The following is a 13,901-nucleotide window of genomic DNA, read 5'->3' on the forward strand; positions in this document are numbered from 1 at the left end:
GAAGGCGATCTGGGTCGCGAAGGCCAGGGGTTGGGCTTCCATGGTGCTCGCGTGTCCCAATCGTAGGGTCCGGTGCGGTGGCGGCAAGTCTTGGTCGGCTACGAAGGTGCGACGAAGGAGCTCGCACTCGGAACACGAGGACGAAGGAGCGCTCGCGTAAACGCGAGAACGAAGTCGAAGCGGTGGCACGAGTGCCGGCAGCTCCGTCAACGGTGGCTGCCATTGTCGCCGGCGTCTAAGGCTGAGCGGGTGCGTGACCCAGGGCTGGGGTTGTGCTGTGTGGAAGAGGATGGTTGGGAGAAGAAAGAGGCGTGGATGAAATTAGGTTTTTAGGAGATGGTTGAGACTTTTGCTCTGTGCACCCCACTTTCAATCTTTGCACCCCTCTTTTTTATTTTTTTTATTTTTTTTGCCATTTCGTTTGTGCACTCCCGCATGCTATTTTCACTCCTTTTGTTTTTTTATTTTTATTTTTATTTTTATTTTTTTGCTTCATTATTTGTAAACACCATTGTTTCTTCCTGGCTTCTTCCTGCACCTACATGTTTATTGACCCCACTCCATCTGCATGTTTTATTGGTGTTTTTGGGCTTGTTTTATATTTTATTTGTCGCACTCCCATTTTTACTGTACACACCTGATTTCCCATGTTATTCATGCACCACCATATTTTTGTATTTCACTTTTATCCTTCTTAAATAATTTCATCATTTTATTTATTTATCCTTTTTTATTATTCTTTTTTATTATTCCTTTTTATTTATTTATTTAAAAAAAAAAACAAATATATTTGAAAATTATCAAAATTGCAAAAAATAGGAAAATCTAAAAATTCTCTTTAACTTTATTGTGTCTGTCCGGTCGCCCGCACCGTATGACACTGATTTTCAAAAATACAAAAAATATATATTTTCTTTCCCTTTTAGTGTCTGCCCGATCGCTCGCATCGTATGACACATGTTTTCAAATAATTCAAAAACACCAAAAAATATATAAAATTTCAAAATACAAAAACATCAACGTTTTTAAACAAGATATCTTTTTAAGAACTACGTAACCCTGATTTCTCATTTTTAATGAGAATACGTAGGACCAAGGTCAATCCTTGTCGGGCCCAAAAAAAAACAAAAAAATTATTTTTGTTTCTTTTTAGTTTTTTTTTGTCTTATTATTTTTTGGGAAAAGTTAATATTTTGAAAACCACATCAACTTTGCCTTTTTTAATTAAAGGTACCGCCCTTGGGCGGGCGCGATAGGGTGCTAACACCTTCCCTACGTGTAACCGACTCCCGAATCCAAAATATGGTTTTTTCGCAGACTTGTATTATCTTTATGGTTTTCCATAGTTTTCCAGAATAACTATGGTGGCGACTCCGAAATCTTTTTTAAACCCATTTCTTTTTTCGATTCGCCCTCCCGTCGCGATTCCGCTGCGACAGTATTGTATAACTATGTTTATTATTTATTTGATGCTCACTAATAAAAAATTTAAAAATAATTAAATAATTTTTTTAATGTTGTTAAAAATTAAAATATGATTAAACATGAAAGAGTTTAAATTAACAGAAAAACTAACAAAAAATAGTGTTTAATATCTAAAATATTTACAAAAAAATAATTAAAATATGAATTAAATAATAAAATAAGTATATTTTAATGTTGCTAGAAATTTCAAAGAGATTTTTTCCTTTTGCAAAAATTAAAGACCTACCTTTCAAACCTTTTTCAAACTTTCACTAAGAGATTCTTCAAATGTCAAATAGATATTTTTTTCTTGTTTTTTAGCAAAGACCTTAGAAATTCCAACGAGATTATTTTTTGCTAGAGAAATATTGCTTAAAAATTCGAAAGGTATTTATGAATTTATAACATTATTAATTAATAGAGCTAATTATTCTAGTTTTTAATGTAAAAATAATGAAATCAAGGATTATTAATTATTTCCTAACTAGTGTCTCGAGTTAGCATCTTCCATACAATAAATATTAATACACAATTTAGTATGAATATATCTATAAAAGAAATCACACATGTAAAAAATTATCTTTCCTTCTTTCATATTTTTGAACTCATCGATAATTGAATCATAACTAAAATTTTCAGCTATTTCTTTTTCAATGTAAATAATCATATTTTTGGCAAGAAATTCATCTTCATAGATTACTTTTAAAAAATGAACCTATTATTTGATTATTCATCAATATACTTTAAAAAAAATTAAGATTAAAAATAAATTAATCATAATCTAATAAAAAAATAAACGACACATAATACATTACTTTTTCTTCTTTATTCATAAAGAATGAATATATAAAGATTCATGAGATAAAAAAATAATGCTAACTATTAAAGTTATATTTCACTATCCTATCAAGTGAGATAAAACTTAGTTGCCTATTTTCTTTCGATAATGGAAGACAACAAATGAAAGAAAAAAAATACTGAGTTTGTGTCTAACTTATTTTTTTCTTCAAAAACAAAAAGAAAACATGTGAGAGTAAGACATGAGTACAATTGGTGAGAAACTCAAAAGACAATGTAAAAAAAAATATCTTAATAAATATTTTTATTATTTACTATATTTGATTTTATGTTTTATTATTTATTAAAATTAAATGTTGGGTTTTATAAGAGAAATAAAAAGATACCTACTTTAATTTCTATCCATTCTCAATATATACTACATACATATAATTTGAAAATTTAAAAAAATATTAAAAATTTTCTATATACACATTTAATAAATTTTAAAAAATATAGGGAGCCATAATTCCCTTAAGATTTTCCATTGACAACTGAATTAATGGAAGTTCTAGGATCATATTTGAAACTCTCTTTTAACCGTTGTTAAAAGCTCATTTACCTTTATTAAGACTTGTGTTGGTGTTTACGTGAACCTATTTTTGTGACTTTGATATTGAAGCAAATGTAAAAGCTTAGGGTCTTGATAAGATTGATACAAAAGGTAAGAACAAACGTACTAATTATATTTTGATACAAATTTTGATTCTTGCATTCTTTTGGACTCAAATAAATCTAAACTTTTTAACATGGATTTTTTATGTTTTAAAAATATCTAATATATATTTATATTATTATTATTATCTTTACTTGAACTTTTGTGTAGGTATTTATATTAATTTGCCTTTGTGAATTTAAAACTAAAGAATATGTAAGAATTTAAGATATTTAAAAGATGGAAATAAAGGTAAGAGAAAAAAAAATTAAACTATCTACAAATAGAGTTTGTGATTCTCACTTTCTTTTGGGATTGAATAGTTCTAAATTTATTTTATTTAGGTTTATTTTTACTTTAAAAATATAAGTAATGCATTTATGATGTGTTTTTTGTTTACTTAGACTTTAGTAATGTTTATATTAACTTGATTTTTTTGAGTTTGAGAATAATACAAATATAATACTTTATGATTTTTGTTAGACCGAAACAAAATGTAAGTTAACATATTAATTATATTTTAATATTATTTATCATTTCTATCTATCAAGAAAATATAAATATGTGCAATAGATAGATGTTGTATATTTACATAGAAGAGTATAAATAATTAAAATTCACCAAACCCATAAAAAAAACTTGGTATTTATTAATCATTCAATTCAACCATACAAATCAATCTTATTACAATATAATATGGAAATATCTATTTGTACATAGGCTTTATTTTGACAGCTTTATTTCTCATTTTCCTAATTGCCATTTTGGCTTTTCATCCTCACATTTTGCATTAATTTGAAAATCAAAGTTTTTGTAACAAAATGTGACCACTGCAAAATCTATTAACCTGAGCAATAGTGATAATGTTTCACCAATTTAACTCTTTTAAATAATACAGTTGATTTTGAGATCAAAATCTAGTCGTGCAACCGAACATGTCATATTTGCATCATACACCTTTTGGATTACAACTTTTAAAATCATTCATTTATACACCATACTTATCACATTATTAGATTTTTTCCATTTCTTTTTTAACTTTTTCTTTTTATCTGATTGTCGTAACCGAAATTCCAATAATACAAAGAATATAAAACATTGTTTTTAGAATTACCGTCTTAATTTATTCTGAAAAGTTATGAAAAACCGTGAAGATTAAGCGTAGTTTGCAAAATCGAATTTTGGGTTTGAAAGTAGATTACGGATAAGAATGATCATTCTAAAACGATATTTTTAATTTAATATGCAAAAGAGACGTGATTTTTTCAAAATATTTATCTTTCTCGAAAACATGATGTTATACAAATGAACAAAAATATTTTTTAAAATTTTTAGTCCAATAAAGATTAATCATTCTTCTCACGTATTTTCATTTATAATGAAATATTGGATTTACGTAGTTTTAGATAAAAAATTATTAGAAAATAATTTTGAATTTTTTTTATTTATTTTATGTAAATTCGATAAAAACTGACCTGGTTCCTACGATTTTTATTTAGGATAAAAGAATCAAAGATCACGATGTTTTAAGAAAAAAACTATTTGAGTAGGATGCTTTTTTTCAACCTTTTATATTTTTTTATATTTTTGGAGAAGGTACAGGACAATATGAGAGCTCGACAAACGCCAAACTAAAAAACTAGTTTATATTTTCATTTTCTTATATATTTTTAATGTTTTTAGAAAAATGGTGCATGTAAAAAAGTGGAGTGCCAAAACTTATAAAAAGTGAAATAAATGTTGTAAAGAGTAAAACAGTAGCCCAAAACCTTCAAGAGTAAAAGAAAAAAGAAATGAGGGTTTGTGAGTGAAATGTGGAGTTTAATGGAATAATAAAAAATGGGAGTGCATGGCTAAAATGATAGTTGTAAAGAAGTAAATCATAGTACAACCGAAACCAAAAGAAAGTGGTTGTGCAATGAATAAAAATGGGGTGCAACAAGTCAGAGAATCCAGCTCATGAAACTTAAAGAGCCCAATGTGGTGAAGAGAGAGGAAACGTGGGTGTATGAAGTAGAAGCTGCTCAGCCCAAAGTAACAAACAGTGAGGTGTGTGCATTGAAATAAAGGCTGCAGCAAGTAATATGGGTAGAATCCAATTATTAGTACATGGTGTATAGGGGGAATTAAGGATTTGATGTCAAAAAATGTGGTACAAACAGCAAATTAATTAATTAATAATTTCATTCTTTTCTTCCCTTTTTTTTTCATTTTTTCATTCTTCTTTTTCCCTTTTTTATTTTCTCTTTCCTTTTTTGAATTCAATTTTCTAATTTTTCTTTATTTTTTTTTCTAAATTTTAATTTTTGATTGAGGTTTTAATACATGTTAGGTTTTATTCTTATACCTCTTGAATTAAGTAAAGGTTATTAGAATCAAGAAAACTATCAAGAATTCTAATTAAATTATCAACAAGCTTTCTAAAAACAATATTAGAAGCATAAATCATAATTCAAAAATAATAAACAAAATAAACTTTGTTTTACAAAAATTGAAGAATAATACTTGAATTGAAAAGAACCTCAAAATTAACTATGAAATCCAAATATAATCAATCCAAAAAGCTTAGCCTTCCATGGAAGGACAAAGAAATACAAAGAAAGAATAAAATGTGTTGTTACGGGGGATTGAGTGGTGAATTATGATTGGTTGATTGTTTATGGATGTTTATTCATATGTTTCTCTAGTTAACTAAATATATTTTTTAGAATGGCAATCACGGTCTTTCATTCATTCGATCCAAATACGCATAAACAAAACAAAAAGTCCAAAGTCCAGAAAGAGAAAGGAATGGAGAGAGAAATAAAAGAGAACAAGTTCAATAAGGGTTTGAAGATGTCAACAGGACAGGTAGGGTACGTGTAGTAGCTCTCCTGTACCCTACCTGCTGATTAAATATACGCTCCGTAGTCTTATCCATATTTGTCAGGTATCCGTTATGCGGGTACCCGCATAATTTTTTAATATCCACAGATTTTCACGGGTACCCATGAGTATTTTAAAAAAATAAAAAGAAATATTTAACAACATATTAATCGTACATTCAAATAAAATACAATACATAACATTCATAAATTTTAAACAAAGTCCAAATAACCCATTTAAATAGTGTTGAATGACAGTTTACAAAGAAATGATTTTTTTAAAAACTAATTGATAAAAAAATAACTCATTCAAAACCAATATGTTAATATTTTAAATATGTTTTTATTTTTATTTTTATTTTTTTTAATTTAAATTAGAGTATAGTAGGTATGGGTATCCACGGGTACAGATACTATGATACCCGTATCTGCCCCGTTAATATGCGAGTATTAAAAATACCCGTATCCGTTACCCGCGGATATCCATTTACAATATTCATTTCCTACCCGTTGCGGGTTTTATCTGCGAATACCTGTGAGTACAAAATTTTTTAACATCCCTAGGTTTGACAAAGAAGAAGAGAGAAAAAGAGGGAGAACAACAAACTGGGTCGAGCTTATAGGGAGAAAGGCAGAGAAGTTGTTGAAGTTAAGGCTTTTGCTTCCTCATCCCCTTATTTGCTACATACACTTCCATAAGTTTTGAAATATCTATTTTATCTCTTTGCATTTTATTTCAAACCTTCTTTTTCTTCCCACATTGTTCTTTGGCTATTGTCTTTCTCCATCAAGCTTGCAAGAAGTAGCTTGGGAAGCTTTGGTGGTGGTGTTTCGAAGTAGACTAGCTTAAGGTATGTATGTGTAAGTGAGGTTTTTTTACTCACCTGGTGTTCTTTTTCGGGTAAAATACTAGAATGGGCATTTTTTTTATTACAGGTTTTGGGGTAAGTCGTGGTCTAAGGAAGCGACTTCATAATAGTCGAAGTAGAAGTCGGGGGCTTTGGTTACGACATCCATAGAAAAATAAAAATCGTGTCTCAAGATCACACTTTCCTCATTGAAGTTGTGGGCACTCGGCATGAATTCCATTTTTTTTCCTCAAAAGTCATGTGTTATGAATACGACTCTTGAGAAGAAGTCATGACCAATGGGGAAAACTTTCAATTTTTAATTTCTAATTGAAAGTCTGGAGTTCGGAACACATTTTTTTTTTTTGTCATGGAAGTCGTGATTTGTGGACATGACTTCTATTTGTTTTTAAACAAGGATATCTATTAATGGTGTACTTTGTTTATGTGTTTTTAAAAGAATTAAAGGGAGAAAGATGCGGTGAGTGAGGGTAGAGTATGAAATGGATAAAATTTGTAATTTTTTGAGGTAACAAATGTAGGAAACAATTTTTTAGGGTAGAGTATGAATTGGTTCATCCATTTCATTATGGAAATGAGGTGTGGTTGACCTTCCAAATGACTTACGACGCATGTTAGGGTCTAGTATAAAATTTGATCATGTATAAATAGACCAATAAACTTGGTTTTTGACCCAATGAAATTAAACTTGATAAGCCTTGTTAATTGTATGGAGACTGTACACAGGATCAACAAATGTTGTAACATCTTGGTCGAATATTACTAATTTAAATAAAATAAAATGATATGATAATAAAACCACAATTAATATCCACGTTCTTTCCTAAAACGCAGGAAAATTTAAACTTTATTAAACGCACTATAATTCAAAACATAAAATCTGTTTACAAAAAGGTAGATGTAAAGCATAACAATAAAAATCCCATGTTGCCCCTCTCCTATGCCTCACCAGCACCACCTACAACATCACATGTTTCCATGTAACGAATTACACGATCATCGTCAAACACAAGCAAATAGGACAACACAAATATATACATAATCACAAATAAAGATTACACACACACACACACACACTCATCGAAGAAACTCCATCCTCCGATTTCAGAAAGCATGGCCACCACCATGTCCATCCACGTTCTACCTCCTCAGATGATGACCTTAAGATATCTTTTGCTGCCAAGCCACAACTCGTGGTTCCCCCATCCACAAGCCACAACTCGTAGATACACATGCGGGACAATCATGTTACGAACCACCATCCGTAACGCTAGGTGGAGTTCCCAATATGAACCACAAGTCCTACTCTCGACACAAGATTAGCAACACCACTAGCCACAACCTATGATTGCCCAATCAAGTGGAGACCCTCCATACGAGCCACAACTCGCACACTCACATCGGTTACCAATATCACCAGGTCACAACCCGGGATCACCACATGTTTACCCTTCATTCTGAGCCATAACTCAAGGAATGTCATTTCGAGCCACAACTCAAGGAATGCTTCATCAAATTCCATACTTGAGGTATCATCTCGAGCCTTGTAGATCGCGAACAAAAACCATTGGAACAACTCCTTGTCCCCTACGTTATCGTCTGGTGCTGCCTAAGCGCCGCTAGCCAAAAATCCGTTGCAGACCGCCTGGTGGAAGTCTCTTGTCGCCAGGCGCATATCTCCCCAGCCCCACTGTTTTGGTTAGCTATCACCTAATGGCACTGGCGGAACTTGAGCCAAAATTTTGGGGATGCCAAAATTTTGGTGTCAACACCCAATTTCGTCAAGCTAAATAAATAATAATATTTTGTTTTTTTAAGAAAATAAAAAAATAAAAAAAAGTAAATAAGTTTTTCTTTGTCTAAATAATAATAATAGGATAATAATAAATAAATAAATAAAAAATAAAAGAGAGATTGTTTTAATCTTTTATGTATTTTCTTTTGAGGCTTTGTTCTATTTTAGCCCAAAATACTCTGTACACCCACACAGTTTTTTCTTGCAACTAATGGCAGCCCAAAATTTAATTTGCTCACCCCCACTCTATGCTTTGTCGTTTCGGATCCAGCTCAAGAAGTAAGTCTAATAATTAGAAACAAAATCTGTTCTAATATTTAGAATCATTTACTCTGATTTTGTGTTCTGGTTTTATGACACCTCCTTTTCCAGATGAGGAAAATAGTAATATGTTTCTCAAGAATATCTTTTTTTTTTTAATTATAATTAATTTGTCCTTATCAGATTTGATTTTTTACTCTGATTTTTTGTGTGATTTGATTTCGATAATGTGATAATTTTAAGACTAATTATTACCTTTTAAATTTCGTTGTAATTAAGACGGACTTTTTATGAGATTACTTTAGATTTAATTTGTTATGTATATAAACCCATAAAAAAAAAGATTAAAAGGATTCCCTCTTTGATAACCCTAAACACATCCACCATCTGGGCTCTCTCTCTACCGAGACTTTCACTTTTTATGACAACACCGAAAAAGTAGGTTCGTGTGTTCAAAATCAGATTTAGGTGTTGGAACCGCAATGCATCATTTGTCTGGGTCTTCTTTTGCTTGTGAGTGATTACGAAGTGCGTAAGTCAGGTTTTTGTGCCTTATCCCTTTTTATTGTTAATGCCATATCAATGATGCTATATTCTGTGTTGTTGTTTAATTGATCTCCGCGTATGGATATTCTGACTTTTAGTTTTCAAGTACTATATTTATTTCGATGTTTGCCGGGATGCCTTGGTGTGAGTGATTCAATGCTTGATTATTTGTTTGTTTGGGGCAATGCTTGTCAAGGTTGAGATATGTGTAAAAAATGAAGATATTTTGGTTATATTGATGGTTTTTTTCTTTGTTTCACTTCCAGTGCATGTTTTTTTTGGGGCTTAGAATGTAACGTTGTTTTTTGAATAAAGCCATAAGTGGATGAGTCTTACCGCTGGGTAGGGGTGTTTTAAGTTAATTATATGGATTAATGCCTTGTTGCAGTCATGCTTTTTTCCCCCTTCTCGCATGACATAATAAAATTATGTAATAATGCCAAGATTAATTCACTTTTTTGCATGCATTTGATTCATATTCGAGGGACACTTTTTATTTTTATTTTTATTTTTTATTTTTTTTCTTTTCCTTTGCTGAATCCACATAAAATGAAATGATGATTAAAAATAATAACATTTAAGTGCTAAAATATATAAAAAATAGAAAATATACAATTTAAGAAACAAGAGTTTTTTTTTTCCCTCTAAGTATTTGTTCGGGGGTTATATTTATTTTACAACTTTTCTTTTTTTTCTGAAAAATGTATATAAAAAAAAGAACTATAAGGAATATAAATATTTTTTTTTTGTTTATCTTTAGTGTCTATTTGACCGCTCGCACTACATGACATTCGCTTTTGATATTTCAAAATACTAAAATCATAAGAAGACTTTTACATACAAAAACAATCAAATCAACAAGTTCTCAAAATAATCATAAAGAATTACGTGACCCTGATTCTCCCTTATGAATGGAGATACATAATCCTTGTCGGGCCCAAAAAATATTTTTTTTTTGTTTCCTTTATTTTTCTTTGTCATCTTTATTTATTGATTTATTTACTTTTTTGTTTGAAAATAAACATTTAAAGGAGACCACATCAATTTGTATTTTAATTAAAGGTATCGTCTTAGGATGAGCGTTGTAGGGTGCTAACACCTTTTCTACGCATAATTAACTCTCGTACCCCAAACTCTGTTTTCGTAGACCTTGCTCCTTTTTTATGGTTTTCCATAGTTTCCTATAATAACTATGGTGACTCCAAAACTCTTTTTTTCAAATTTTATTTTTTGGTTTGTCATCCCGTCGCGATTTCGGTTGTGACATTTGGTTGAATTAATCTTTTGGTCTATTTTTTCATCCAAAAATTTTATATTAATCCTCTAGTTTTTTAACCTCAAATTGGTCCTGATTTTTGAAAAATTGATGCAATTTGATTATTTTTATTAAATTTTTTGAAGGAAGAAAGGAGTTTTTATCAAAATTGATAATGAGATTATGTTAGTTATATCAACAAAGAAAATCATCATTATTTACAACTTCAATTTTTATGGAAAAATCTTGATCCAATTCAGGAAATTTAACAAAAATAAGACCAAATTGCATTATTTTTTTATGATAATAAAAAATAATAAAATTATTATTATTATAAATTAAATATAAATAATTTTTATTTTACTACAATTTATTTTCATTTATATTGATTAAGTTTGAAAAATAATTAAATAAAAAGATAGTTAAATTAAACAAGTAATCACTTAAAAAAAATATTAAGAAAATAATTATTTTTATATAAAAATATTCAAAAGGCCAAATTAAAAAATAAATGTAGGTAATAAAAAAATATCTTATGCATTAATATATATATATTTTAAAATATAAGATACAAAATATATTAAAAATATTAATTTAAAAAAAATATATTTAAAAATATATAATAAATTATGTAAGTATAAAAAATTTTGGGGGGCCATGGCCCCCTTATGTCATAATATGGGTCCGCCATTGCTTAGCGGTCCACTCTTCATCACCAGACGCTACGCTTTTTAGGGACTTCCCTAGTGGCTCACCCCGTGTTACTAGGCGCCACACTAGTAGCGTCAATGCTACTGGTTTTTGACATTTTAGAACAGGTTCCAAAGAACCTAAACACCCCATACGCATTTCAGAACAATCTAATGGCACTCCATGGTTCCACCACAGATTACAAACATCCAATATGCATAGATAATTACCTAAACCAATATATAGGCCTATGGATATATATCTCACAATTCGAAACATACCACTCTTGAATTTCAACAAAGGTTATTTCCACTTCCAGAGACTCTAAAACAGAAGCTCGTTCTTCCCTGGTATTTCCCAAACCCAAGTCTTATACCACACCGTACCTATCATTAACCTAGTCAATATTTGGATAGCTAAGTGTTCTCCTATGAAACCACTCTTACCATGTGATCAAGCCAAAGTACCATCCAACTACTAAGAATTACACATAACATCAACATACTTCTAATTTAGGTCACAATCAAACTATCTCTTACCAAATAGCTGCAACCTCTCTTTTCTCCCAGCCCTTAAACTAATTTCAAGTTCATCCTCAATTATAATCACCATTATAATTACTAACAAATAACTATCACATACTTTATCCATTATAACATTATCCTTGCCTACGCTAAGGAATCCCAACAAACCTCCACTTTTGCACTTCTTCGCATCACAAAACACTCGCTGCCATCCTTGACATGCTGGCGATGCATCCAAAATTGGGAATTTTCTAGAGTCCCTCAACACCTACTCGAGCCCTAAACATCATAATCCCTTCTACTCACCCAATTTTGCCCACCAACATTCTTTCACTCATTCTACTTCACATATACTCAAATGGCATTCAATTTCACAGAAAATCACAACTCACTATAATCCAGAATCGTGCTACCGAAACTTTCTCAAATTCCACATGACCCTTCTATGAATGCGTACACTATATCCATCAATTGAATATCCCACAGAGACTATCCAGACCATAAATAGTTCCAAAAACATACATTACGATTACCAGAACCTCACTTACGCACACATTTTCCCAGAAATCCACCAAACAAAAAACACATACCAAACCTGCATGCGTTGCCTGGCGGTAGTTCATCAACACCAGACGATTCATAGTAGAAACCCAAAAACAGGGTTATTTCAACATGAGTCGCCTGACAGCTTTGAAGGCTCGCTAGGCAATTTTTAGAAAATATGCTAGAAACCTAGAAATTTGAACTTTTGTAGGAGGAAAGCATGCACAATTCATATCATACGTCATGCAATTAATCTGGATTCCTTGCTTTCTTGGTGATGCTTAAAGTTCCTCTTAATCCACTTGTTGCCTTAGCCCTTGTCTCCTCTCCACAATTGCTTTCAGCCTTCAATACTGTCGCTATTAAGTGCCCAAACTCTTTCTTTTCAATGCCAAATTCAGTTCTTAAGTTCCTCTCTCAAGACCTTCCTCCCCTTTTCCACCCTAATTTAATTTAATTAATAAAAAAGTGAAAATTAATTTTATGCGTTAATGGCCATCAAATGGCATTAACATAAGGTTTTCTCAGCCTTTCCAGCTGCTCCATATGATGGCTAGGGTTTCTTGATCATATTTAGCGTCAGCTAGGGTTCAAACACACAAGCACATACTTATCAAGCCAATGCACAACCAATCAACCAATTCATGTTTCATGACAATTCTTACACATCTAGGATTATATTATCACGCACCATGGTCAAACATATTCCAAAAGAAATAAAACAATTAATTTAACACATATATGGCATCAACAGGACTCGAACCCAAGTCTTTTCATAATAGTTGTACTATACTAGGCGGACATGGTCGGTATAAATAGATACCTGGTCCTAGTCGCCAACCTATAGTCTTATTCTGAATAAATAATTGATTAACTATATAGGAAAATGATATATACATAGCGGTTAAAGCCTCCTACTTTCAGCATATCATATATGAGTAAGGGCTGCCTACTCCAAACTTAGGAAATAATAGCTATATTCCCAGAATCAAGTCATAAGCTTGATATTTGAGCCCTGATAAGGCCCATATAAACCCAAAGGAGGCCTAGTGAGCCCAATAAAGGCCCAACCCATAAGCTAGGTAATATATGATTAATACTCTATAAATACAAGTGGACCCTGACAATTAAAGGTACACAATTCATTAATATCAAAACAAGATTTGACTTTTGAGAGCTCTCACTGACTTGATCGTCAGAGTCCTTTTCTGCAAGTAACCTCCAAAATGTTCAATCCGATAATAGGACATGAAGACATACCCAACAAAATCGAAGAGTATCCATCCCGAGTAATCAAAGATTGGGTAAGATATTATTTATGCTCCCTAATACTTTACTATTGTTTCCACAAGAACAATAACCAAGTACACTCAACCACTTGAGCTAATACTATTCCTTGTTCTAATTTCCCGCATTAAATGCCATAAATATTCCATTACCCGTATTTATTAAATAATTATTTATTTAATTATTTAACTTTCTCGGATCTTACAAATGGCAACAATGAAAAATGAGAAAAGGAACATAAAACTATGACATGATGGCAAGGAAGTCGAAGTGCTTGGAAATACCCATAATCACACCACTAATCATTTAAT

The sequence above is a fragment of the Vigna unguiculata genome, chromosome 9, assembly GCF_037176805.1.
Source record: "Vigna unguiculata cultivar grain cowpea cultivar isolate G323 ecotype 2 chromosome 9, ASM3717680v1, whole genome shotgun sequence".
Classification (NCBI taxonomy): Eukaryota; Viridiplantae; Streptophyta; class Magnoliopsida; order Fabales; family Fabaceae; genus Vigna; species Vigna unguiculata.